Source organism: Malaclemys terrapin, chromosome 2 (genome assembly GCF_027887155.1).
Source record: "Malaclemys terrapin pileata isolate rMalTer1 chromosome 2, rMalTer1.hap1, whole genome shotgun sequence".
Lineage (NCBI taxonomy): Eukaryota > Metazoa > Chordata > Testudines > Emydidae > Malaclemys > Malaclemys terrapin.
In genome coordinates, this window is record NC_071506.1 from 8888290 (window position 1) to 8913279 (window position 24990).

Below are 24990 nucleotides of genomic sequence, written 5' to 3' on the forward strand. Positions count from 1 at the left end.
ATGAATGCCCTTACATAGCCGTAAATGCCATCTGCGTACTTGGTATGCGTAGGTGCTCTTGTGTATATAAAACGAGCTTCTTGCAATAAAACATAAGAAGCTGACATATAACTATCCTCTCTTTGCTGTTTAAAATCAACCCTTCTCCGGTGTGCCTGGGCGAAGTGCAGGACAACGTCTTTTTCCAGTGAATGTCTGAAAGACAAGCAAGCGTTACAGTAATCTTGCAATTGTACTAGCTAGCAGGGATACAAAAAGAAGAACAGGACTTTTAAAAGGGCTCCTGAATGTGGTAAAAGGGGCAGCCGGAGTGCAGAACCGGCTCTTTCAACAGCTTATGTTGCTCATTATAGAAGGCCTAGTAAGATCGGCCTGCAGCACACGTTCTGGAGCTGAGAGTATGCATCAGGCCTTGTTCTTGTGAATAGGGTCAGCAGCTGGGAAATCGCAGAACAAAGTGCCTCCGTGGTAATTCCCAGCTGCCATTAAAGCGACTTTTAAAATAAATTTTCTCTTTTAAAGAGAGATGCCAAATATTTAAGGGTTTGAACATTCCAGAGCGGGCTTTGGGAGTTTTGTCCTCTTCCACACTGGGCCATGGCATTGTAAAGAAAGGGATGAGGGAATGGGTTTAATTATCCTGGAAACTAGGAAATGTTCTGATGAACTAAAAAATTAAAACAGGCAGGTTTTATATCGCTGTGACACTCAGAAGTCTAGCGTTATTGAAACAAGCTTTCTACTAAACTAGGAAGAGCTTTTGTGAAGATGCAACATTATGTTAGCTGAAGTTTTGAATATATAGTGATGGGCTATAGATTATATCAGACTTGTTCAGTATTAAAGTTTCCGTGAACCATTTCTTTGCTGCTGTGCCTGGATGGTATTTATTTGTGGGGTTTTAAATCTTTAATATTAAAACTGTTTTCCTTTAACAGGGAAGTTCATTTTTCTGTCTTTGTTCATGTTTGCCTGGTAACGTGACATAACCAAAAACAAACAAACTTTGCAGCTACTCTCGCTCTCTCAGAACTCTCTGAAAAGTGTTAGATCAATGTAGTCCTTTTCTTATACTTCTGAAAATTCTCAAGACCAACTGAGTGATCTCCACTGAATATTTTTTTAAAGTGGCTTTAGGCTAGAGTGAGAGAAAAACCTAGCATAGATTCTCAGAAGGTAGGCGCAGGATAATAACCAATCTGATTGTCCACTCCTTCTTGACAATGAAGGATTATTATTTATTTAACACTTGTATTGGGGTATCACCTAGAGACCGATGAGGTCAGAGCCCCATTGGCTAGGTGCTGTACAAACCTAGAAAAAGACAGTCCCGCCCTCCAAAAGCTTACAAGTTAGGTTTGAAAAAGTAGAAATTCTCCTGGTAGCAATATGTTTCTGATTTGGAATTTTGAAGCAGAAATGAGCTACAAGCCACATGAGAAGGTCTTCAGTCACTTCATCATTAAGCACAAAGAACAGGATGTGCTCACGTGCAATGTATCTGAGGGCTTGTCTCTTGGGAGGATTGGTTTGCACTGATTTCAATAACCATGATTGTTCCATGTGTGCAAACCCCAAAGAAAGTCACAGCTGGCATTGTTGATGCTTACCCCTCTTGTAAGCCAGGGTAAGGCTCAGCAAAGTATTGGAAATGTGGAGTTGCCATGCTGTTGAGGCTAAAGGCTTATCTTGGGATTTTTGAAGAACTTGCCAAACACCCGCTAGCCAGGAGGAGTTATAAAAGGCACAGATGGGGGGCTTGGTAGTGTGGGCCAGAGAAACCTAGAGCCTCCTCTTTCTCTAGGATCTGGTGTGAAAGGTACTAGGGTTCCTACCAAGGTGCTGTCTTGACCCTGCCGGGGAATGGTGTGTGTTGTGTTGATTTCTGGCTAGTTAAAGGTCTGATAACCATGAAGCTTCTCCCTGGAAGGAAAAGGGAGCTGTCTGCATCTTCTGCTCCAGTGTCTCCTTCCACAGCAGGCATGCTGGGTCTCTGCTGCACTGCATTTTACCCAGCCTCCCGGCTGCTGCGTGAAGAGAGGAAGAAAGACTTCCACTATTTGTCCACAGCTACTGCTTTTGCATCATCTTCCCCATGTATAACAGCTACTCATCTTGCTGCTGCTGCTTCTCGTAACTTTCCCTGGCCATGCAGCCTTGGGCCGGACATGATTCTTGACCATCTCACTGCTGCCCATAGCATACACAGTAACATCTGGGGCACTGAGCTGAGTCTTGGGAGCTTAGCTTTCTCAAGTGGCAGCAGAGACAATGGAGCTGTCTGACTGCGGATTCAGAAAGGCAACAACTTTTACATGACTCTTCCATGCTTGTAGCAGTGAACTGCAGATATGCCCAAAAAGTCATTGCACAGTCCTACAGGACAACAGTGCTTGCCACAAGGACCTAGCGCTCGGAAAAGACACAAGAGCAGGTAAAAGATGCGGGAAAGGGATAACCACATTCAAGGCAAGGGTCCGGTGTGATCACAGACAGATGCTGTGGTGCTCTGTACCTCGGGGGAACACGTTCATCTTTATAAAATGATTGTGTGGTATCCAATGCAAAGTTTGTCATGTTGGGTGTCTTCGGAAGGCTCATGATGCACTCAAGTATCAGGGGGTAGCCGTGTTAGTCTGTATCTACAAAAACAACAAGGAGTCTGGTGGCACCTTAAAGACTAACAGATTTATTTGGGCATAAGCTTTCGTGAGTAAAAACCTCACTGAGCATGGTTGTTATAGTGATGTTATAGTAATTGTTACAGTAAGGTTATAGGTTATATTTTCATGTATATAGTTACGAGGCTGAAAATGTATCCTCATGGCTTAAAGCAAGCCCACGCAAAAACTCTCCAAGAACAGAGAGGCAGTTCACACCTCATCAGGGCATATACCGGACAAACCCAGCCCAGCCTCACAGGAACAGAGGACGCTGGCCTAGGCAACAACAAAAGGATCTGTTAGACTCTCCAGTGAGTCATCCCCCTTCCTTTGGTCAGTATGGGACTGAGATGAGGTAATGCTCTCCTGACTCTGAAGTGGGGGGACAAAGCCAAGAGGGAAGAAAGGACATGATAAAAGGGAGAGACATTTTGCCATGCGTGCACGCGCTCGCGCTCTCTCTCTCTCCCCCTCCCCTCCCCCTCCCCACACACATACATTTACAGACACCACACCAAGCGACTGAAGCACTGATCAAAGGGGAGAGCCTGGCTGAAGAGCAGCCAGCCAGCCTGTGGTGAGAAGCATCTACCTTTGTAAGGGCATTGAAAGTGTTAAAATCAGCTTAGAATGCCTTTTACTTTTATTTCATTTGACCAAATCTGACTTGTTGTGCTTTGACTTATAACACTGCTCTACAGCCAAAATGCTTCTGAAATAAATGTAGTCAAACTTTACTAATTCTGGGTCACTGAGAACGAAAATGATGCTTAAAATTGTTGATTGGCTCTAGTTTTCAAGATATGCTATTGGTTCAGTATATACGACCCTTGACTTGGGAATGGCGGAGGATAAGTGAGTTATAAAGGGAAGGGATCTCAATTTAAACCAGAAATGACTAAAATACATCTTTGACTGGATCTATGAATAAATCTATGACTGGGTTTGGACAGTACTTGCTTTTTAGGCAAAACAATGAATGATGCAATCTGAAGCTGGTATTGCGTCATACATTATATGAATTGCATCATGTTATTCCTAGAAGTCATGGATAATGCAATCATAACGAAGCTTACATCACTCTGCTGAACAAATTGCCCTATATCCGCTCTAGAAATCATACAGTGTCCTGCTCTCTTATTTGTCAGTGTTTGATTTTGCAAAGGGGCACATTTCTGTTTAGCCAAAGTGAGCAGAGATGCCTCAGACTTGTGTGAACAATGCAGATAACTTCTGCTATGTTTGTGGTGAAGTGACTTTTGCATCACAAAAGCGCAGTATAACCACTATGGTTAAGAAAGCCTATCACCTTTGTTTTGGCTGCAAAATTGGAGATCAGGACAAGAGGTGGGCCCCACACATGCTGCAACACTTGTGCAACAAATCTTCGCCAGTGGTTGAACAGGAAAAGGAAATCTCTGCCTTTTGCAGTGCCAATGATTTGGAGAGAGCCAAGAGATCATACCAGCAATTGTTACTTCTGCATGGTGCCTTCAGTTGGGAAAGGTGTGTCAAAGAAGAAAAAGTGGACTGTGCATTATCCAAACATTCCATCAGCTATACGCCCAGTACCCCACGGAGAAGGACTGCCGGTTCCTGATGCACCAGAATCATTCTCACTTGAGTCAGACGAGGAAGAGGATGAAACTTCTGGTCCTGAACCATCAATGTCACAGGACCCACATTTTCTCCCATCCTCCTCCTCTGAACCACACCTCATAACACAAGGTGAACTGAATGACCTTGTCAGGGATTTGGAACTCCCCAAGAGTAAGGCAGAGCTGTTGGGCTCCAGACTACAGCAGTGGAATCTCCTGGCAGGTGATGTTAGGGTTTCCATGTTCCGTGACCGTCAAAAGGATCTTGTCCCATTCTTCTTCATGGAAGGTGCTCTTGTAGCCTGCAACAATATCGATGGTGTGATGGCAGCCCTCAACATCGTTCACGATCCAGATGAGTGGAGACTGTTCATTGAAGACTAGTCTTAAAGCTGTTTTACTGCATAATGGCAATGTTTTGCCATCAATTCCAGTTGGTCATGCAGTCCATATGAAGGAAACCTATGACAACATGAAACAACTTTTGAGGTGCATAAACTATGACGAACATCAGTGGCAGCTTTGTGGCGATTTGAAGGTTGTTGCTCTCTTGCTTGGTCTGCAGACTGGATACACAAAGTACTGCTGTTTTTCTCTGCGAATGGGATAGTCGTGCAAGAGATTCCCACTACATCAAGAAAGATTGGCCACTCTGACAGTCATTGGAGCCTGGGAGGAAAAGTGTTCAGCAACCACCACTTGTTGAATCAAGGAAGAGTTTGTTACCACCCTTACACATCAAGCTGGGTCTGAAGAAGAACTTTGTCAAGGCCATTGACAAAACACAAGCAGCTTTCAAGTACCTCCGTGGAAAATTTCCAAGGTTAAGTGAAGCTAAGATAAAGGAAGGTGTTTTTGTTGGTCCTCAGATTCGTGAACTTCTTCGAGATGATGCATTTGACCATGCACTGTGTGGCAAGGAAAAGAAGGCATGGAAAGCCTTCCAGTTAGTGGCAATAAATTTTCTCGGAAACAACAAGGCAGACAACTACAGGTTGTTGGTGGAAAACCTCCTCAAGGCATACAAAAGCCTTGGTTGCAACATGTCACTAAAGATACATTTTTTTGCACTCTCATCTAGATTTTTTTCCACCGAACTGCGGAGCAGTGAGCGATGAGCACGGCGAGCGATTTCACCAGGACATTGCAACAATGGAGAAACGCTATCAGGGCAAATGGAGCCCATCAATGCTTGCAGACTATTACTGGACAGTGACAAGAGATGCTCCATTTAATGAATACAAGAGACAAGCCAAGAAGCGCCGAGTAGACACTGAATAGGACTAAACTATGTACATAATAGTTTTTGGCCTTTTTGTTTCATAATAAATTTTATTTATATAACCCTTTTGCTGATTTTTAAAGTGTTACATAAACAGGACAGGTGAAATATTATCATGTAAAGCAACCATAAACACATGAAAAGACCTAGGTTTACAATATATGATTAAAACTCTACTATCTACACAATATACATAGACATAAAATGTAAAAACTTAAATATCTTAGAAACAGTAGCCAATCAGTTGTTTTGTCATATTTGAATTCAGCACATCAAAATACATAATAAATAGCACATTTTATCTCTGAAGCAGACGACTTCTCAAAAATTGTAGACCAGTGTAATCACTTAAAATTCATCTTTGTAGTTAATAAATCTGTGTGTTTATTCTACCTGAAGCAGTGCGTTTGGTTTGAAGTATGTCAGAGTCTCCCATTGGGAGAACAAGCCTGGTACATATCAATTTCTTTGTTAAATTGATGAACTCCTATAAGCTTGCAGCGTCTAGCGGGCATAACCGGGCACTGCAAGACGGAGGTTCCTAGGGTTGTTTCTGGGACCGGAGATATTGGCTAGTGTCATTCGGTTGCACAATCCAAGGAGCAACTTACATGCCAGAGGCTGTGCGTGAGCAGCCCAGGAGTGGGGGCTCTCACAGCTGAGCAGGGTAAGGCTGTCTCCCAGAGTCAAGGATTGGAGTGACCTAGCAGATCACTGGTTCGGATAACACCAGAGGGGAACGTCACAGATGCCTTGTTTCAATTTTTATTTTATGCCGTGTACACTTGTTAATGTTATAGATACTAATCGGGGTGCAAGGGAAATGTAGGAGAGAGGAGAAACAGGCGGGAAAAGCGGAATGAGATGCAAAACAGAACGGCGGCTGAACTGCTGAACGATAGCAGTGATAGGGGATAGGTAGGATGAGACCAAACAGCCCGTGGCAACAGAGCAAGCCTATCCTAATCCAGTGCTTCAATTAATGGTACCGTTTTGTATGTACACTTCGTTGACGTCTTGCTTTGATGCCATTTTTATTTGAACAGGGTGGCTGCAGACAAGCGTATCATGAAGGACGTAATACCACCCGTCTTCAGAGTCACAAACACGGAAACATAACAGAGAAAGAAAAGACTAATTGCGTCAGCTAGTGCATTGCAACTCTGCCTTGTGCAGCACTGACTACAGTGTGGCCTTCAATGACTTGTTCAGTTGAGGATATCTTTGACAATGAGATTTCCATCACATCCTTTTGGTGGATAATACACCGGAATCCCCCCTCCAACTGTGTCTTAAATTTGTCCCCCTCCCTGTCACCCCATCACACCAGCTAGCATCTCCTCTCTATTCAATTACGTGTAGACTTCTGTTCCCCTATCACACAGTGGGGTTGTCATTTGGTCCAGGAGTGTTTGTTGTTAGCGCTTAATGCTTTTCATCTGTAAAAGTCAAACCGCTGCACCAAGGTGGATAAATAGATTCCCCATTTGTATGGGTGGGGAATGGAGACACAGAAGGCATGTAACTTGCCAGGATACATGACAAGCAAGGGGCAGAACTACAAAGAGGACCCAGGTCCAACTCCTAGTCACGCATGTAGCTCTCAGTCTGTTCCTTCTAAACTAATCCCTCAGACCCTTAGGCTTTTTTTGTTGCTCTTCTCTGAATTCCTCCTAATTTATAGGCATCTCGCCAGCAGAGAATACATTATAAAAGGGGGACTTGTTCTTCAAGTTTCCTTCCAGTACAGCACATTTGCACAAATAGCAACCCACTCTACAAGTAGTTCTGTGCTTCCCCAGCTATTTCTGAAATATGTGTAGGGTGCTTGGGGAACTGAATTGATGTCTTAAGAGGAGCCAAGTCCAATTTCATGGAGGGCCTTGAGCCCGAAACCTAGCCCAGTCTTCACATTTTGCCGATGTACTTCTGTGAGCAGCGTCAGCTGGCAAAATATAGCTATAAATCTTTTAAAATCCCCATGCAATTTGTCCCTCTCGTGAGAGGAAATGGGAAAGAACCCCACACAACAGATGTTAGTCACGTCACTTCGTGTTCTACTGGAAAGTGCATAGATACCGCAGGTTTCAGAGTAGCAGCCGTGTTAGTCTGTATCCGCAAAAAGAACAGGAGTACTTGTGGCACCTTAGAGACTAACAAATTTATTAGAGCATAAGCTTTCGTGGACTACAGCCACAGTAATACCGCAGTAATGGACGCAGTGTAAGGATCTGACTGGAACAGAGTCTTTAAATACTGGGTGATATTTAAAATAGTAGAGGGAAGGAACCAGGAGCAGTAAAAAGCCTGGGTTTTGAAGAAGTTAGGTCTGACTTACAACAGCTAGTTAAACCAAGATAGACATTTAATGGATGAAAAAGGAGTAACGTATTGGGACTGCTAAAACATTTAATGGTGTCTCAGGAAATCTTACCTGAATTAATTAAATTAGCTTGAGTATGAGCATGCTCGTTCAAAATATCAAATTATTAAATTAATTAAATTAAATTAAAAATTAAATTAATGGAGATATCCCATCTCCTAGAACTGGAAGGGACCTTGAAAGGTCATCAAGTCCAGCCCCCTGCCTTCACTAGCAGGACCAAGGACTGATTTTGCCCCAGATCCCCAAGTGGCCCCCTCAAGGATTGAACTCACAACCCTGGGTTTAGCAGGCCAATGCTCAAACCACTGAGCTATCCCTCCCCCCAGAGAAGGAACAAAGTGAATGAGAATAAATAGCCACATATTTTAAGTTGGAAGAGTCTAATAGGGTCAGTGGTTCAATTATTTATCATCTTTAATGATCTAGAAGAGGGAATAAGAAGCAGTATAAGAAAATCCAGACACTGAATTGGGAGGTGGTGCAAAGACCAGGGAGGAAGGGGGAAGTAATACAAATGGAGCTGAAGAACTTAGGATCATAAATAAAATATAAAAATGAGTTCACTGTAAAGAAATGCACATAAATCCCAAATGCACCTATTCAATAGAAAGGAGAAATTGAGGCAGTAGTAATGCTGGAAGAGGCCTGGGGTGTGACAGAACTACAGATTAGGTAGGCGCTTACAATCCAACAATCGAATAAAAAGAGAGAGCAATTTTGAGCCGCAAATGTGGAGACATAAAGGCTGTGGTCAAGTAGCCGGAGCGTGCAGTTATCTGTGACACTGGAGTGAGCGCACCTGCAATACTTTGTGAACTTGTGGGAAACATAATGCCTGCAAGATTTTTCCAAATTGGAATGAATACAAAGAAAGAAAATCAAAAATAATGGAGGGACTGAAGGAAAATGGTTGAAGAGGAAAGTCTTAAAGAAAATATACGTATAGAGGGTTGAGACTTAGTTAGAATGTTCCCGGGGAGAGCTAGGCGTTACTGGATGCATAGGAAATGTTTTCAGATATTCAGGCTAACTTTTGCTGATGTCCGTTTAAGCTCTGGAATAGTCTTTCACGGTGCAGGGGAAATGGCAAAAGACCCCCTGGTTTTGTGTTGTAACTGGACAGGACAAAGCATTTCACAATATCCTCTAGGGAGCAGAGCTAGTCTCTAGGTTATGGATTAGATGCCCTTTTAAACATTTTCTATGTCTGATTTCTGTAGCTTGTTTAAACACATCCTTAATATTTTTTTAAATTTAATGCAAAAAGTGCAATGGATTTCTGCTTCTCTTAAATCATTGTAGGTCTTATGATTATAAGATAACCCCAAATAAGCCACTCTGAAACCAGAATACCTGCCCCCAGAGGGGTTTGTATCAGTTTAGCGATATTAATTGAAAAACCAGTGTAAGCTACTTGGTGCAGTTTTCTTGAGCTTGGGCAGGCGAACCAACGGAGGTAACTTTCTTGAGGTGACCGGCAGGCAGAGCAACGGAAAATGTGTGATAACTCTGGGCGTGGCTCCGTAAGAGACCCAATCCTGTCCATGTTAATACCGGGGAATCTCACACTTGCTGTTTTCCCCTGATGTCCATACTGGTTAGGTGGGAAGGTGCAGTTGTTTTACCCTGAAGCACTGGTAGTAAATATCTGAAGCATTTCTGAACAAAGAGAGGTATTTCATATTCACAAGTGAATAAGGAAGATGGTGCCAATTGCTGACATGAATATCCTGGGTAAGCTAAGGAACACTGTAGGAGTTAGGCAGCCGTATGCTGGGAAGGGAACTTCCCTCTTTGATTCTAGGAAGGGGAGAGGTGATCTTTTGCATAACGAGCCCAGCAGAAACATGCACACGGCTTTCTTCCCTAGCTACAGAGGCAGCATGGGCATGTCATTACCAACTGGTTTCTGGCAAACTCACACGTACAATAGAAACCAAAGGGGCTTGGATGCCCAAAGTAAAACGATGACGTTTCCTAGGACTTCACTCAGACTGACTCCTGATAGTCTGCCTGCTTGGTTTCACATTGAGTTTGCTGTCTGTCTGGAAGGGTGCGTTCATGCTAGCAAAGATCCATCCACTCTGAGCATGGTTAGACATCACAGTGGTGTAACCCTGGAGCCTTCTCTACAATGACACACCTGTCATTGTGTTTCTTGGGGACAGCAAGGCTTGCCTCGTGTAGGCTCACGTTGTGAGCTTGCAAATGGCTTGGTTTGGGTTTCATTGCTGAAATTATGCATGACTCTAAAAGTTAGAGATGAGCAAAGTATTTAACAATCCTTCCCCCCTCCCCACCCGCCCTCCAGCCAACACGGACATGTTGTCTTGGTTTAACATGCAGTGTGTCCTCCACTAGGCCAGAAGGACATGGGTTAAGTCCCACCTGTCAAGACTTGGCCTCCTGCCAAGTGCTGATGCCACAGGATAGCACCAGGGAAGCTGACTTGTTTGAGGTGCTGTTCATCAGCTGGGACTTGAGGCTCATCTCTGGCTTAAACTGGAACCCCAGCTCTGAGCCACCTAACTTCTGTGCCTCTGATCTGACCCCTACCTGTAGGGTTTTGAGTATGGATTGGATCCAAAGCCCACAGGGACCCATTTTCCAGATTTGGTGAATATAGCCTGAGTCAGTGGAAATACAAGACTTGGGCCCTGACCTCTGAGAACAGCTCATGGCGTTTCAGCACCATCATCCCTAGCTCTGCTTTGTCCTTCAGCTCAATCTCCAACCCCACATCTAAACCTAACCTGGATGAGACCAGTGTCCTAGGCCCTCTCCTTGCCTGTTTGTGAGCATCTCCTGGGCCAGTAGCCGTCCCATGGCTCTTCGGGAAAAGGGTAGTGAATTCCATCAGGATCCTGGCCAGTGTTCCCCCACCATTCACTCAGATCAGTTCTGACATCCTGGGTTGTGGTCTTGTCTATGCTAGGAATGAAATCCATTTCAAGCAACCAATGGCCGGCCAGCCCCTGGGGTGGCTCCCCTATGCAAACCCCAGACATAGATATGGAAAGCTGCAACTACTCCACGACTAAGTTCCACTCGTGCAAATCACTGCTCCCATTGTCTGCACTGTGGGGCCGCATCGGCGGCTGGAACGCTACTCCAGTTCCAGCAACAAGGACGAGGCCTGCATGCATGCTGGTGCTGAGAGCATCTTGGCTGCAGCGTTTGCCACTCCCAAGTCACTGACGTGTCTTAGCCTTTGCTGAGCAAAATACCTTCCTGAGGCAAGATGCTGCTATAGAAAACTCTATTCTGGTGTCCTGTGGAACACTGCTCGGGGATGCTGGCCAAATGCTCTTGGCCATTGCTTCCAGCAAGCCTGCAGGGAAGATTCAGGTTTCAGGATTGCAGTCGTTCTAGGTTCTCACAAGATTACTGGAGGCAGAGGAATGTGCAAGAGAAAATACTCTTTGCTGTGATGGGGCAGAGAAGACGACTCTCTCATTACTGGGTGAAAAAGCTTGGCTTATCTTGATTGCAATGAACTGTCCTTTTTTGAGATGGAGATAGTTTTCCCAACTTTGTAATATTTAAAAACCGGACACTCCAGCAGGAGTGCCAGAATCTCCCCTGCCTTGCCTCTTCCCTCCAAGGCCCTGCTCCCATTTGCTCCTCTTTTTCCCCCCCCTTCCCCTGTTGCTCACAGCTTTTCTCCTCTCCCCTCCCCGCACCTCCAGAGTGGGGAGGAACTCACCTGTGGAGCAGGGGCTGGGAGCTGCAGCTGCTCGATGCAGGTAGGAGGTAGCCCCGGCTGAGTAGAGGCTGGGGCAAGTGATGACCCGGCACCTCCCTGCCTCCACTGCCTGCAGTAACCGGACTTTGGGTGTCCGGTCAGTAGATCTGACTGGACGCTCTCAGGTCCCCAAAGTCCGGTTGAAAACCTGGCACCTGGCCACCCCAGATGGAGGTTGCTGTAGAGCTCCATTAAGAGATAATTTCATTCTCTTCTTCTCTGCCCCCTCGTCACCTCGAAACATTTGATCTGACTTGTGCCAATGTTAGGATGAAAGCGTGAGAAATCTGGGAGTGCTGATCATTTGTGACCAGTTAAACTGATTAGAAGATTAGCGGGAAGATCCAAGCCCTCGAATTGCGATTGAAACAAACCTCCTCTAGAGCGAAAGAAAAATCTCTGGAAAGTAGCAATAGTGTTCTACTGGCCACCGATCCTCTGAGAACCAGCAGACTGGGTGTGTGTAAGGTGGGAGGGAGCACAGACTGCTGCCTATCCATCTTCACCAGCAAATCTTAGCAATGCTTTGATGTCCATTGTATCCCATTTGGTACCTGACACCAAGATTAATTGCCACAAGACTATCTTACATCTCTTAAATCTCTTAATGAAGTTTGCAGCGTTTACAGGGATGTCATCAGCTTGAAATTGAGTCGCTTGTGGAATAGGAGTTACAAGTAGTTTCTGTTACCCCTGAGCCCTACTTTTGATTTTTTTTTACGATCAAATTTTCTTATATACAGTAACTTAAACTGCCACCTCCCTTTACTGGCGTGTGAAAGACCCGCACAGATAGAAAAGTGCCTGACTCTACAATGGAGAACCGTCTGAACACAATGAGTCAAATGCACAGAGTAAGCACATTAGGGGGGGAAAAGATACGTTCTCTAAACCTTCGATGTGCTTATAACAGTAGGTTAAAGAAAACCTGAGACAGAAATATAACTTTTCAGAAGGGTGATGCCACTTAGATGTACCTACACATCTTTTATTGGGTTTTTCAAATCCCTCACGAAGGCGGTGGGTTTTTTTAATATGTCCAATAAAACTGGCTGGTGGGAAGGATATCTTTTAATAGCCTTGAAGTTTGCGATATGGTGACCAGATGTCTGAAGTGGGGAGGGAAATCTGTTTCAACAGAGAATGTTTGTTCCAGTGGGGGTGAATCTTTTTTTATTATTATTTTTTAAAAGAGCCTGTGTTTTAATATTTGCAGGCTTATTTTAAGGTGTGTGTGCATAAAAGCTGACTTATTTATCATGTGTAAAAGGCCACCTTTTCCTTACCTGACTTAAAATTTAAGTCGGAAGGTATTGAAGGCAGGAGCTTATTTTGTTTACAATCTTGCAGTAAGAGGTCAGGTCAAGGTCTTGCTTTTCTGTCGCTCAAAGCTACTGTGCTTATTTAATGGACTTCCCTTTGCTTTACTTCACTTACTGTAATCCATTAATAGAAGTGAAAAAAAACCTGTTGGACTCCCAAGATGCTGTGAAGCTTGGATCACTAAAGGCTAGAGCTGGCTAGAAACTTTCCAGTAGAAACTGTTTTGTTTTTCCTTTGGAAAATAAAGTTTAGTTGAGAACAAAATTATTCATGAAAAACATCAGTTTCCAAACAATTTTTTGGGTAAACAGTTTAAAAAAAAACTTTTCAGGTTGGGGTTGTTCCTACTTTCTGGCAGTTTTCCCAACTAGCGAAAGTTGCGAGGCAGAGGGGTATGGCCTGAAAGTGGACCAAAAAGCCCACTTCTTTTTTAACTTCTTGTAGAAGATCTGGAATTTCCTGATTGGGGGGGGGGAAATTTGGAAAGGGGACTTTTCCCATGGAAAACTTTTGTGGGGGAAAATCCTGGTATTATGTCCAAGTCTACTAAAAACTGTAGGATTAGGACATAACCAATGAAGATTATAATTAAAAAAAGTGAGAACTCTTATTCAGAGGTAGAAGGAGGTTACTAGAAGTAGAACCTATTAGCTATACACTTTTCCTGTGGCACACATTACGGGACAGAAGTCATTTGTTAAAGTATCAGGTTGGCTAGTCAGAGAATCTAATGCTTCTACCAGTTGGTGTTGCTTAGAAGGAACTCTAAAGGCAGGAGTCCAAATTCTGTTTTCAGCATCTGGGGGTGGGCCTAATGGTCAGGTAAGGCACCCAGAGCTTTTTAGGGCTGATCCGATCAGCAGCATACGTTGCGTGTCTCTTCTTTGAGAACAACATCCACTACCTCTTAAAAGTTGCATGGTAGTGGAGCTGCTAAGATGTGCAGGAGAAGAGCTCTTCTCCATCTACGTTCACCTTATGTGATGCACAGTGAATGAGGCCATGTTCCCCAGATGTGGGTGGGTGGGTATGCGGCAGGTCATTTGTGAATGCGTGTTTGGCATGATTGCTTTCAGCGACTTACCAAGAGAACATTCATCTTTCTCTCTTCCTCAAAAATGGCTGAACTTTTTTGCACAAACTTAACAGAGCGCTTCACTTTTGGGCAGAAACTAAGCCTGGAAAGCTTCAGCCCGAAAGGCAAAAGTTCCAGAAAGTTGAGTGACCTAGATGCATGACAACAGGCTAGGATGAGCAGAGTTCTGCAACCTTTACGCTAGCAGTCATTGTTGCCTCTGCTGTAATGAGAATCCCAGAAGTTCTGCAGACGCTGACTTGCATTTCCCACATAGCTACAATGATCTGATGGTGGCTTTCCTGAGTTGTTTCAAGTGTGGTCTGTAATCTCCGGAATTCATGGACAATGGCTTTTATACATCTAACTCTTAATCCTGTACTTTTGCAATTCCAAAGTAGAACCTGTAATCCTTAATCTTCCCGTACATTTGACTTCGGACAGTAGGGTCCGGAGCAGTGGTTCTCAACCAGGAGTACGTAGAGGTCTTCCAGGGGGTACATCAACTCATCTAGATATTCGTCTAGTTTTATAACAGGCTACATAAAAAGCACTAATGAAGTCAGTACAAACTGAAGTTTCATACAGTGTCTTGTTTATACTGCTCTATATACCATACACTGAAATGTAAGTACAGTATTCATATTCCAATTCATTTATTTTATAAATATATGGTAAAATGAGAAATTCAGCATTTTTTCAGTAATAGCAGGCTGTGACACTTTTGTATTTTTATGTGTGATTTTGTAAGCAAGTGGTTTTTAAGTGAGATGAAACTTTGAGTATGCAAGACAAATCAGACTCCTGAAAGGGGGACAGTAGTCTGGAAAGGTTGAGAGCCACTGGTCTGGATTATTGAGTAGAGGACTGGGTGTCTGAACTCCATAGTTGGTCCTTGTTCCCTTGGACAGGCCACTTATTCCAGAATTTTCAAGTGGCTACTATCTTGGGTACCCAGTTTGAGATGTCTTTTGGTTAAGTGTCCATTGTTAGACAACCAAGTTTGAAAATTTTGCCCTTAATCATTGGGCTGTAGTTTCCTAGGGCTGATGTGGGGACTAACTCATTTTCGTACTGGTGCTTTGAAGACGTAAGTGAACCCAAACACTAAATATTAGTAAATGGAGCAGAGCACCTTTAAAGTATTTTGGTGGTTCCTCCCCATCTCCCCGCTCAAAGACTCAAAGCGTTAAACTAGTGTTAAGGATTTGATCGATATACCTACTTCGCTTTGAAACATAAACTAGTGATGAGTTACGAGAAAGCAAAGTGAAGCCTCTTCTCATTCTCGCATCCTTATCATGTAAAATCAAATTATTGCAATTTTTTTTTTGGGGGGGGTAGGGGGGAAGTGGAGAGGGGAAACACGGAATGTTAATTTTTTATTCTTTTAATTATTGCACAAGTTTCATGAAAACTGTTTGTCCATACCAGCTCAGGCTGCTGGGTTTCATAAGCTAAGTGGTCTTCAGCCTAATTGTTAATTGAGTGAACACTGCTGGAGGTGGTTGAGTAGACTGTCTCTCTTCTTCTGGATGCTACTGAATTGGCATGGGGTTGGCATGCTGTGTTGCTGGAGGCTTTTCTTCCAGGCAAGCTGTAAGACCAAGATCCTGGCCACCTGTAGCTATTGAAGATCCCATAGAACAGTCCGTGGTGATAAGGGGTGTTAACGCGGGTTTCAGATTGGGTAACTATTCTCTGAATAGCAAAAATAAATACAATCAGTTCAGTTTTCTACCCTACAGTTTCTGCTGGGTGCAGTATTCTTCGCTTTCCGTGTTGTCTACAGTTGCTGTGTCCTGTTGAACTGTGGCTGTGTTTCACACCAACTATAGCTGCAGGGGTAGGCAAAGTAAATCTTGTACTGTGCAGTTTATTAAAGTCTGTAAGATGCTTTGAGATCCTTCTGGATGGCAGGCGCTATGTACATGTAAGATTGGTGTCGTGGCTTTTATTCTCTAAAGAAAAAGGTAGGAATTAAAGCAGAGACAATGCAGTGATATGTTACTTAGTACCTTTGTCTTCTTTGCTCTTATTGCTTGGAACTGAAAACCGGCAGCAGGAAAAATGGCTCAGTGGTAAGGGTGGTAGCCTGGGGTTCTGGGCACATAGGTTCATTACCTAGATCAGGGATCGGCAGCCTTTCAGAAGTGGTGTGCCGAGTCTTCATTTATTCACTCTAATTTAAGGTTTCGTGTGCCAGTCATACATTTTAACGTTTTTAGACGGTCTCTTTCTATCAGTCTCTAATATATAACTAAACTATTGCTGTATGTAAAGTAAATAAGGTTTTTAAAAAGTTTAAGAAGCTTCATTTAAAATTAAAATGCAGAGCCCCCCGGACTGGTGGCCAGGACCCGGGCAGTGTGAGTGCCACTGAAAATCAGCTTGTGTGCCGCCTTTGACACGCGTGCCATAGGTTGCCTACCGCAGGTTTTGACTTTGGCCAAGACCCTGAGTCTCCCTACTGCCATCGCTATCCCATTTTACAGGTGGTTAGTACTTCCCTACCTCACGGGTGTTCTGAGGCTTGGAGATACAGCTGTTCTTCTCCACAGGATTCATTACAATGGTTCTCACTCCCCTGAACAGTTCACTGGAGGCCAAACCAGATCAAGGCAGATTGGAAGTGGCCACACCTATGAAGACCCAGCCAAATCAATCTGGCTCATGGAGCTGCAGGGAGGGTTTACCAGTCTGCCTGATCAGAGCAACAAAAAGACCCAAAAAACCCCCACAAAGGATCATTTGTATTAATATTTGGCTTATTGGAGTCTAAGCGTCGCTGGGCTGTTATTTAGCCTGAGGGGCTCTGAGGCAAGCATGCTGGAAACCCTTCTCTGATACTGAAGGCACTGGCTGCAGTAGCCTCTGGTGCAGCAGGCCTTTCTGGCAGGAACGTGCCTCACCGGCAACCAGAGGAACAGAGAAGCTGGCAGAAAAGAATGTAAAACTGTACTGGGAGTCCAAGGTGCCAGGAGTCTGGCTGTGCCACATCTGGCGGTCTAACCGGATCCCGCTTATGCTGTGGGTCGGCCATGCTCCACAACTTTCTCACAGCCATGGAGGGACAAGAGGGAGAGCAGCCGAGCCACACAGGAACAGACAGACTACGGCTTACTTTGTCCCATTTCTCCAGCCCCCTTTAACAAGGCATGTCCGGCCTTAGGGAGCCCTGCCTGGCCTACTACAGGTCTGCTGCCTGGGAAGGTGTCTCATTCCTCTCCTGGAAGTGGATCAGGGCGGAGGAAGCTTAGAGTGAATCTACAAAATTCAAGGAGCCTATTTAAGGATCATCTCAAGAGTGACCCTTTCAAGACTTATTTCTATAACACAGCAGCAGGTGTGGTTCTCCCTTCAGATTCCCCCTCAGTGATACCTTATCTCAGAACAGGCAGGCCACTCTCCTTCTGCCCTACATAGCTGGGGGCTGGGGATTCTGTACAATCAGGGTATGCTCAGTGTCTGAGACCCGTGAGGCTAATTTGTCTCCCTTCCTTCCCAAAGTGTTCAGGTGGAAACTCAGGCCCCGAGTTGTCATTCCTCCCCAAACCCCAGAAGGCCTGTTTGCCTCCAGGATCTTGCAAAGATGATGAGGTCATACTCCAGACGAAGAGATTAATAGGCCACAGCTATGATTGGGCACTTTCTTCCATGGCCAGAAGCATGACTCTCTTTCTGTTTACTGTGTTCTGCAGGACAATAAAAAGCCATGAGTTGGGTGGCCTCATGTTGTCTGAAGATGTCCTGGTTTTCGTATCCAACTCGCGTGACAACCACCACTTGGTTATGCCTCCTGAACAAGGAGGATCTGCTCTCAAGGACCGGATTCCACACCCAAGCACAGAGTAGTTAGTCTAGCTCCAGGACATTTAAGAGGTTCCAATTAAAATAGGACCGGTATTTATCATACCTTTTAGTTTGTTCCACAAAAATGTTCCACAAAAAGAGCATCTTCAAGGGCCCAGTCTAGGGGTAAGACATCGTGCTAAGCCATTGGCATGGATGGATCTGGTCAAGAGAAGGCCAAAGCCTATCTTTCTTGGAGTTCTTAAAGTCTCGATATGGACCTAAAACCTCAGACTCTAATGTCCAAGTGGTAACCATTTCCAGCTCACTAGAAACAGTAAGTGGGTGACTGTCCTCTCATCCAGACGTAAGTAGCTGTCTTAAAGATGCCATGCTTCTCAAGTCTACACCAATTAGAACTTGCTCTTGGGACCTAAATCTTGTACTAAACGCCCTGCCAAAGCATCTTCTGATCCCTTGTCAGAAGTGCCCATAGATTTTCTGTCCTTAAAGGTTGTCATCCTGTTTGTAGTCACAATAGAAAGGAGCAGTTCTGGAGGTTACCATCTCATTGCGGAACGATAGTACCAATGTCTCATGAGGGCTAAGTCCCGGTAAGAGTTAATACAGCCTTTATTCCTCAAATGAACCTGGTTACAAGAAGTTGGGATGGGGGTAGGAGGAATCTGTATAATCAGATTCCAGCATTGTCACTTTGTTTCTGAAACCTGAAATGTCGGAGTCCGTGTGGAGTAATACGAGCAGCTACAAACATGACTGAGAGTTCTTGTTCGGAATATCACCAGGTTCAGTCATCTCTGGGGTTTGCGGTCTGTTATCATCCAAGTTTTAAGTTTTCAGCCATTGTCAGCTTTTTTACATGACTTTGCGATTTACACCTGTGTGACAGCATGAGTTTTCAGCTACTAGTATGAAACACACAAAGAAATGTTGCATGGCCTCCTTGTAATGTTTCTACACCTTCATGAAGGTTTTTTACTAAATTAAACGTACAGGCCTTATTGGTCCTTGCCATTGGCTTAAAGGCTCTGCATACTATGTTCATCAGATAACTGATCTCTTCTTTATCTTTCCTGTGCTCAGCCAGTCACTGATTTTTTTTGTCATCTTTGTTGTCACTTCCCTTTTCCGGGTCTGCAACTTTTATAGCCTTCTTCCAAAACTCATGATTGTACACCTGGCTTGTCGTGCAAATTGGTCTCTCTAAGGTCTGCTGAGATCTGGTCCACGTACCGAATCTTTGGTCTTCCCCTTGGTCGTCTTCCAGCCACGATCATTGCAAGGGACACCCTACCAATGGAACTCCCAGGTCTCCACTGTCTCTTTTTAATATAAATCTCCTTGTTCATCCTTTGTTTCCCCCTCGGTGACACCTTGCTATTGTAATGGAGCTGCAGAATTTCCCTACAAAAAATAGGAAAATTATAACTTACTGGAAATTTCCTTTTCTAGCGGGAAAGCACGCAGGTGTGTTACAATAGAACGTACTCGTGCTTTGGAGCTCAACGGAAGCAGAACCAAACCTGTCTATCAAGCCAGACTGGGAGTGGCCACACCTGTAGAGACCTAGCCAGTAACTTTTGGGGTAGGTTATGGTTAGTTTTCCTATATAAGTACCTTAAAGGTAGAGTACTTGGACATATAGCTGCAAAATATCTGGAAGTTCAGTCTGGCATGTTTCGATGTGGAGGGCAGCTTTGATGAATCATTTGGCCCTTTGCTGGCCACTGAAATGTTTCTGCAACTTCTCGAACACTACGATTGATGTGACCTTCCTTTCAAGGTGGTGGTAAGCCAGCAAGGGAATGCTCTATTTGAGATCTGCTGAGGAACAGACTTTCTGCAAACTGTAGCTAGTTTCCTGGGAACTTTTTCAAGACTTGGCAGCTGAGCATTACAGGGGTTTTCACATAAGAACCAAAAATATTGTTGTCAATGCAATGCTCCTCTCTCTAAATGCAGGGTCAGGTCCCTCAAAAATCAGACTATTGACGAAGAAACTAGTGTATTAAAAGCTTTGGTTTTCTTGGAACTTTTGGATTGCAAAGTTTTAGCTGGTGCCAAAAAGTTTTGTTTTATTTACTTTGCAGGCCAAAAATATAATTCAGCACAGTGAAATAAGGAAGCAAGAGCTCTCGTACTGATGTAGCGGAGTATGCATTTTACTGTCACCCTTAAAAATCACTATCCAAACCACTCCTCATATTCATGCAACATTAGGGCTGAGAAATCAAACACTGAGAAATCAGGAAATGCAGAATTAAAATTGAAACCTCTGCCTTAGCTCTGTCTCCTTTGTACTTACAGTATGCCTTTAAAATATGGTTAGCAGTGTTTATAGCCATGTTGGTCCCAGCATATGATAGAGACAAGGTGAGTGAGGTAATATCTTCTTTTGGACCAACTTCTGTTGATGAAAGAGACAAGCTTTCAAGCTCTACAGAGCTCTTTTTCAGGTCCTCAAGAAGAGGTCTGTGGAGCTCGAAAGCTTCTCTTTCACCAACAGCAGTTGGTCCAATAAAATATGTTACTTTACCCACCTTGTCTCTTTTTAAAAAATGTCTCTCTCTCTCTCATTACAAATATGCCAGTTACTATGATACAAATTGGAACTTCTTTGTACAGATTGGTTTTTAGACCTGGTTTATTTTGTAGATCTCACTGAGACTTAAAGCCTAAAACCAAGTCTGAAGTAATTTGGTTGAGTAGCTTTTTTAAAGTTTAGAATTGGAAACAAGCCCATGTTCTAAACCCACACTAGCTTTGAATTGCTTTTTTAAAAAAGAATGAAGATTTCAGCTTGCTGACTTCATATGTTCTTAACTTGAAAACCTATTTAACTCGAAACTACCTGGTTTGATGGCTGTGAGCCAAAGAGGAATGTTTCAGGGGCTTATGCTGAACAGGGTTTTGAAAATTGCCTCATTCAAAAGAATCACGCCTGCATGTCTAAAAGTTAGTCTGCTTAAAATCAGCACCCTTGAAAAATGGGCCACTTCCATTTAGGTGCCTAAATATGAATTTAACAGCCTAATTTCTAGAGACTAGATTTACGGTCTTCAGAATTACCTGAGTCTCATTTAATCTCCCAAGTGCTTAAGTTACTTTTGAAAATGGGACTTGGGCTCTCTAACTTAAGCAATTTTGAAAGCTTTACCCAAGATTTTAAAAGTTTTTGCCTTGAAAATCAAAGCAACCTGTTAGTCCCTTGAAAAACTAGTGTTTAAAATTGTGATTGTCATTCTTTTTGTGGGGGAGGCAACCCTGATTAGGCTTTTGCTTGGGTAAAGGGATCTTTAAAATATTGACAATTTGCATTTCCTTTTCCCACTACCTCAGAAAACTGAAACAATTTCTGAGATTTCCTCTCAAAAGCTGTGTATCTTGCCTGTTTTTATTAATGTGTTCCTCTGATGGATTTAATGGATTGGTGTTTGTAATTTCTTTGCCATCTATTCTGATTGCAATTTTAAAAAATATCTATTGGCATATACAAGTAAAGTAATCTGATAAAAATAATTAGAAAACAAATACCCAGAGGGAGGAATCGGATACAGTGCATCATATGGGTGGTTACACATCTAACTTTGTAGTCGCCACAAAGGTAAAGTATGTCTTTGCCACAGATGTTTGAGGTGTGAGCTTGGGCCATTAGGCTGAATTTATAAATTAAAACTTTTCTTTGCACCGTCCAGTGGGTTCATCTTGTATTGTTCAACCTTGTATTATAGCTGCATTGTAGTTGGAACTTGGCATCTGCATAGCATACAGCTGGGTAAAAATTCCTTCTGCTAGCTGCTAAAATTGGCATCGGATAAGGTTAGTGGTAAAACTCCAAGGGCAGAAGAAAGAGCAGTAACTGAAATAGGCTGTGATAATTTTGTTAAGTTATGTTTATTTTATTGGAGTGTACAGGCCAAAGACCAGTGTTTTACAGGCATTCTGATATCAAAGGAATCTGCCTGGGTTATCAGCGGTTGGCACAGTTCCTGGTTCTTGTCTTTATAGATAAGTCTGTAGGAATTGCCTGGGACAAAGAGAACTCTGAAGGGTAAGGAGAAGAAATTCTGGGAATGGGGGGTTTGCAGTTGGCAGGTGAATTCATGCATTGGCTTTGTGTCTTGCAATTCAGTCACAGGTACTGCACTTGGCAGCTAAACAGCCGGGGATCCCTTGCTTATGCTTAGAAGGCTTGGCCTCTCAGAATTCAAGCAGCAGAGAGAGAAGAGTTTTGTCTTGACAGGGATTTTTATTCCCTTCCCCCAGAGCTCAAGCTGATCGGACAAGTGTTTGTGCACATCTCCTCTTTGTGAGTGTGGGGGGGAAGCAATCAACAAAGGCTTTTGTCCACTGATGTTCCACAGTGTCTTGTCTGATGTCTGTAGGCCTTGTCTCCAAATGTCTGTAGGCCTTCTTTTGTTGGGCAGGAGATGACACGTCTTGTGATTAACTAGTATTTCACACTTGGTAATGCTTTTCTCCTGACTGTGGGTTTATAGTTTCAGAGCAAATACTTCCATAGTCACAGAGCAAACACCTAAATATTACCCTATCACATGGAATATAAATATTGTTAGTGGATTAATGCATGCAGCAGTTTACAGGCATTTCACAGAGATTAAACACAGTTTTATAAATCTAACACCTGTTTGAACAGTGCTAACACACCGGTGAGCCAGGCTGGTTTCCACTGATGTATTTGTCAGTGTTCATTGAAGCCTAGGGGCCTTGGCATGAGCTGGCACCTGGTCTGCCAGCGTCACACAGGCATGGACTCCCTCTCTGCCCATAGGAAAGTCACTTTATCTTCCTGTGCCTCTATCTTCCATGTCTGTAAAATGGAGATAATACTCGCTTGCACTTGCAGAGTGCTCTGTGACTTACAGATGCAAAGTGCTGTACGCTGTCAGCATTGGACGTTGCTGATCTGCAGTGAGTGAGCCACAGAATGAGAGTTGCAACTGTCAAAATAAACCTTCATAAACTTACAGGCTATCCGAACTCTCTTTATGGATTGCCCTCTGGTTGGCTTCAGCTCTCTGCCTGGAGCAGCCTGAATTGCCTCTGGGGACTCCGCTGGTGTCCTGTTATGGCTGAATGCAGCATGTTAGAGCCGCTGAGCCCTGCAAAGGAATCGTCAAAGGCAGTGGTATTTCACCTCTGTTACATTGTCTGATTTTGTGTTTTGGAGCCTACCTCCAAGGACTTGGCCTGTAAACTCCAAATTAGCTTCGTTCCCTTGCCCTCCACAAGGGATCTGTTCGCTTAAGGTTGTTGTTCACCTGTCACTGTAGCATCTCAATGCATACAGGCCCTGATTCAAGAAAGCATGGAGGCAGTCCTGTTGATTAGAAGAGGAAAAGATTGCCCAGTGGCTAGGGTGCTAATCTGGGACTCAAGTAACCTGGGGTCAGTTCCCTGCTCTGGCATAGGCTTCGCTTCCTGTGTGAGTAGGGCAAGTCACTTAGGGGATCTCTGTGCTGCAAAGAAAAACCTACAACACTGAGTCTCAGAGCCCAGTTCGGGCAGCTAACCTGGCTTTAGGGTTAAAAATAGCAGTGTAGGTGTTCTGAGGGCTCCAAGACCCTCCCCCTCGCTGGGTTTCAGAGCCCAGGCTCCAGCGGGCCTTTTATTTGGCGTCTATGTCGCTGTGAAATGGGGGTATAATAGTACGTCCTTATCCAGTGGGGGCATTGGGGGGTAAATGCATTGTGCGGTACTGAGTTACTCTGGTACCTGGGGCCATACTTTGGATAGATTCACCAGGACGCTCCCATGGTTAAGTGCTTGATGGATCATGGCTGAAGTTCTGAGACTAGCAGCGGTTAAAGTAGACTGAACTGTCGGGGAATGGAGCAGAGACAGGGGAGCTTTTCTCCTTGACTTTAACCCCCTGTGATTTGCATCTGCCTCACGTAGGGTTCTCCCTCATTAAGCAAGATTGGGTGGCAAATTTTTCAGCTGTTCACCTTGCCAGGAGGAGGGGTTGTATCTCTGAGGACTGTGAGCTTCCTGGCTGGCTGCATTAACTCTGCCAGTTACAGTGATAATCTTGAAGGAATTGAATGTGTATGTAACTAAAGCTTCAGTGGTATTCTGCTGCTTGTCTAGTAAATGAGGAAGATATGCTAACTAATACTGATGGGATGTAATAGCTCTAATAGGTGGATACTAAGGAGAGTAGCTCTCTGGAGCAGGGGTGGTACAATTCTTTCCTTGGTTTGTGCTAAAAATGCCAGAGAAGTGGGAAGGCAGGGGACTTAAAAGCCCAATGGAGATCAGTCCCTATTGTGCTGGGTGCTGTGCATACATGTAGGTCTCGTGTACACTAGGAAGAAAGTGTATTATTAAAACATGTTCGAATCCTAGCGTAGACAAGGCAAGCTGTAGTTTTAACACGTTGCCTGGTCAAGGTATCTCCAGTTTCTCTAATCTTTTCCAATGATCGTGATCTTGGGTGTTAATTGCCACAATAGTGGATTTTAAAAGATGTTTAGAGTAGTGTTCTCCTAAGAAAATGGTGTCCCTGGAAGTAGGAATTTCCATGCTTAACATTTAAAAAACAAAACAAAACACAACTTTCTGGTGAGGTTTTTCCTGAGTAAAAGATATGTTGACTACTCTCCTTCTATTGGTTGCAATGTTTATAGCATAATCTGGGACCTCTGTAAATGAGAGATCTGTTTTCTACTCTTCGCAGATATGAATCGTGGGTAGCGCCTGAGAAGAACAAGTCCAGAATAGAAGCCATTAAATGGAGATGCGATTGCTGAGAACAGCCGGAGGATCTGTCTGGGTTTACAAGGACGTTCATATTGAATTAGGTAGGGTGTGGATCTCCTTGTTGCTTTTTCTTACATGGAAAGATTGTTTAAAAGGGGATTTTCAGATAAAAGAATATCCTTATCTGTACTGTAATCTTTGTTTTTAATTGTGAAACACTTTGATCTAGTTCATTGTTCCCCAATTATACTGTTAACTTCCTGCAGTTCTCTCCGATTGGACTAGATCTGTAGGAAGACCATCACATTCTTGTTGATTTCACCTTTAGGTTCTCAGGCACTAGTGCAGTGCTTCAGTATTTGAGTTGTAAACACTGCTGGGC

At 43.7% G+C, this 24990-nt stretch overlaps 1 protein-coding gene across 1 annotated transcript in view; it reads left to right on the top strand.

Moving 5' to 3' along the window:
• Positions 1–24990, top strand: part of PTP4A3 (protein tyrosine phosphatase 4A3) — a 168579-nt gene that overhangs the window by 29569 nt on the left and 114020 nt on the right. Inside the window, exon 2 of the mRNA XM_054017280.1 lies at positions 24586–24709. The gene's annotated coding sequence lies outside the window, so the exon portion shown is untranslated. The remainder of the gene's footprint in view (positions 1–24585; positions 24710–24990) is intronic.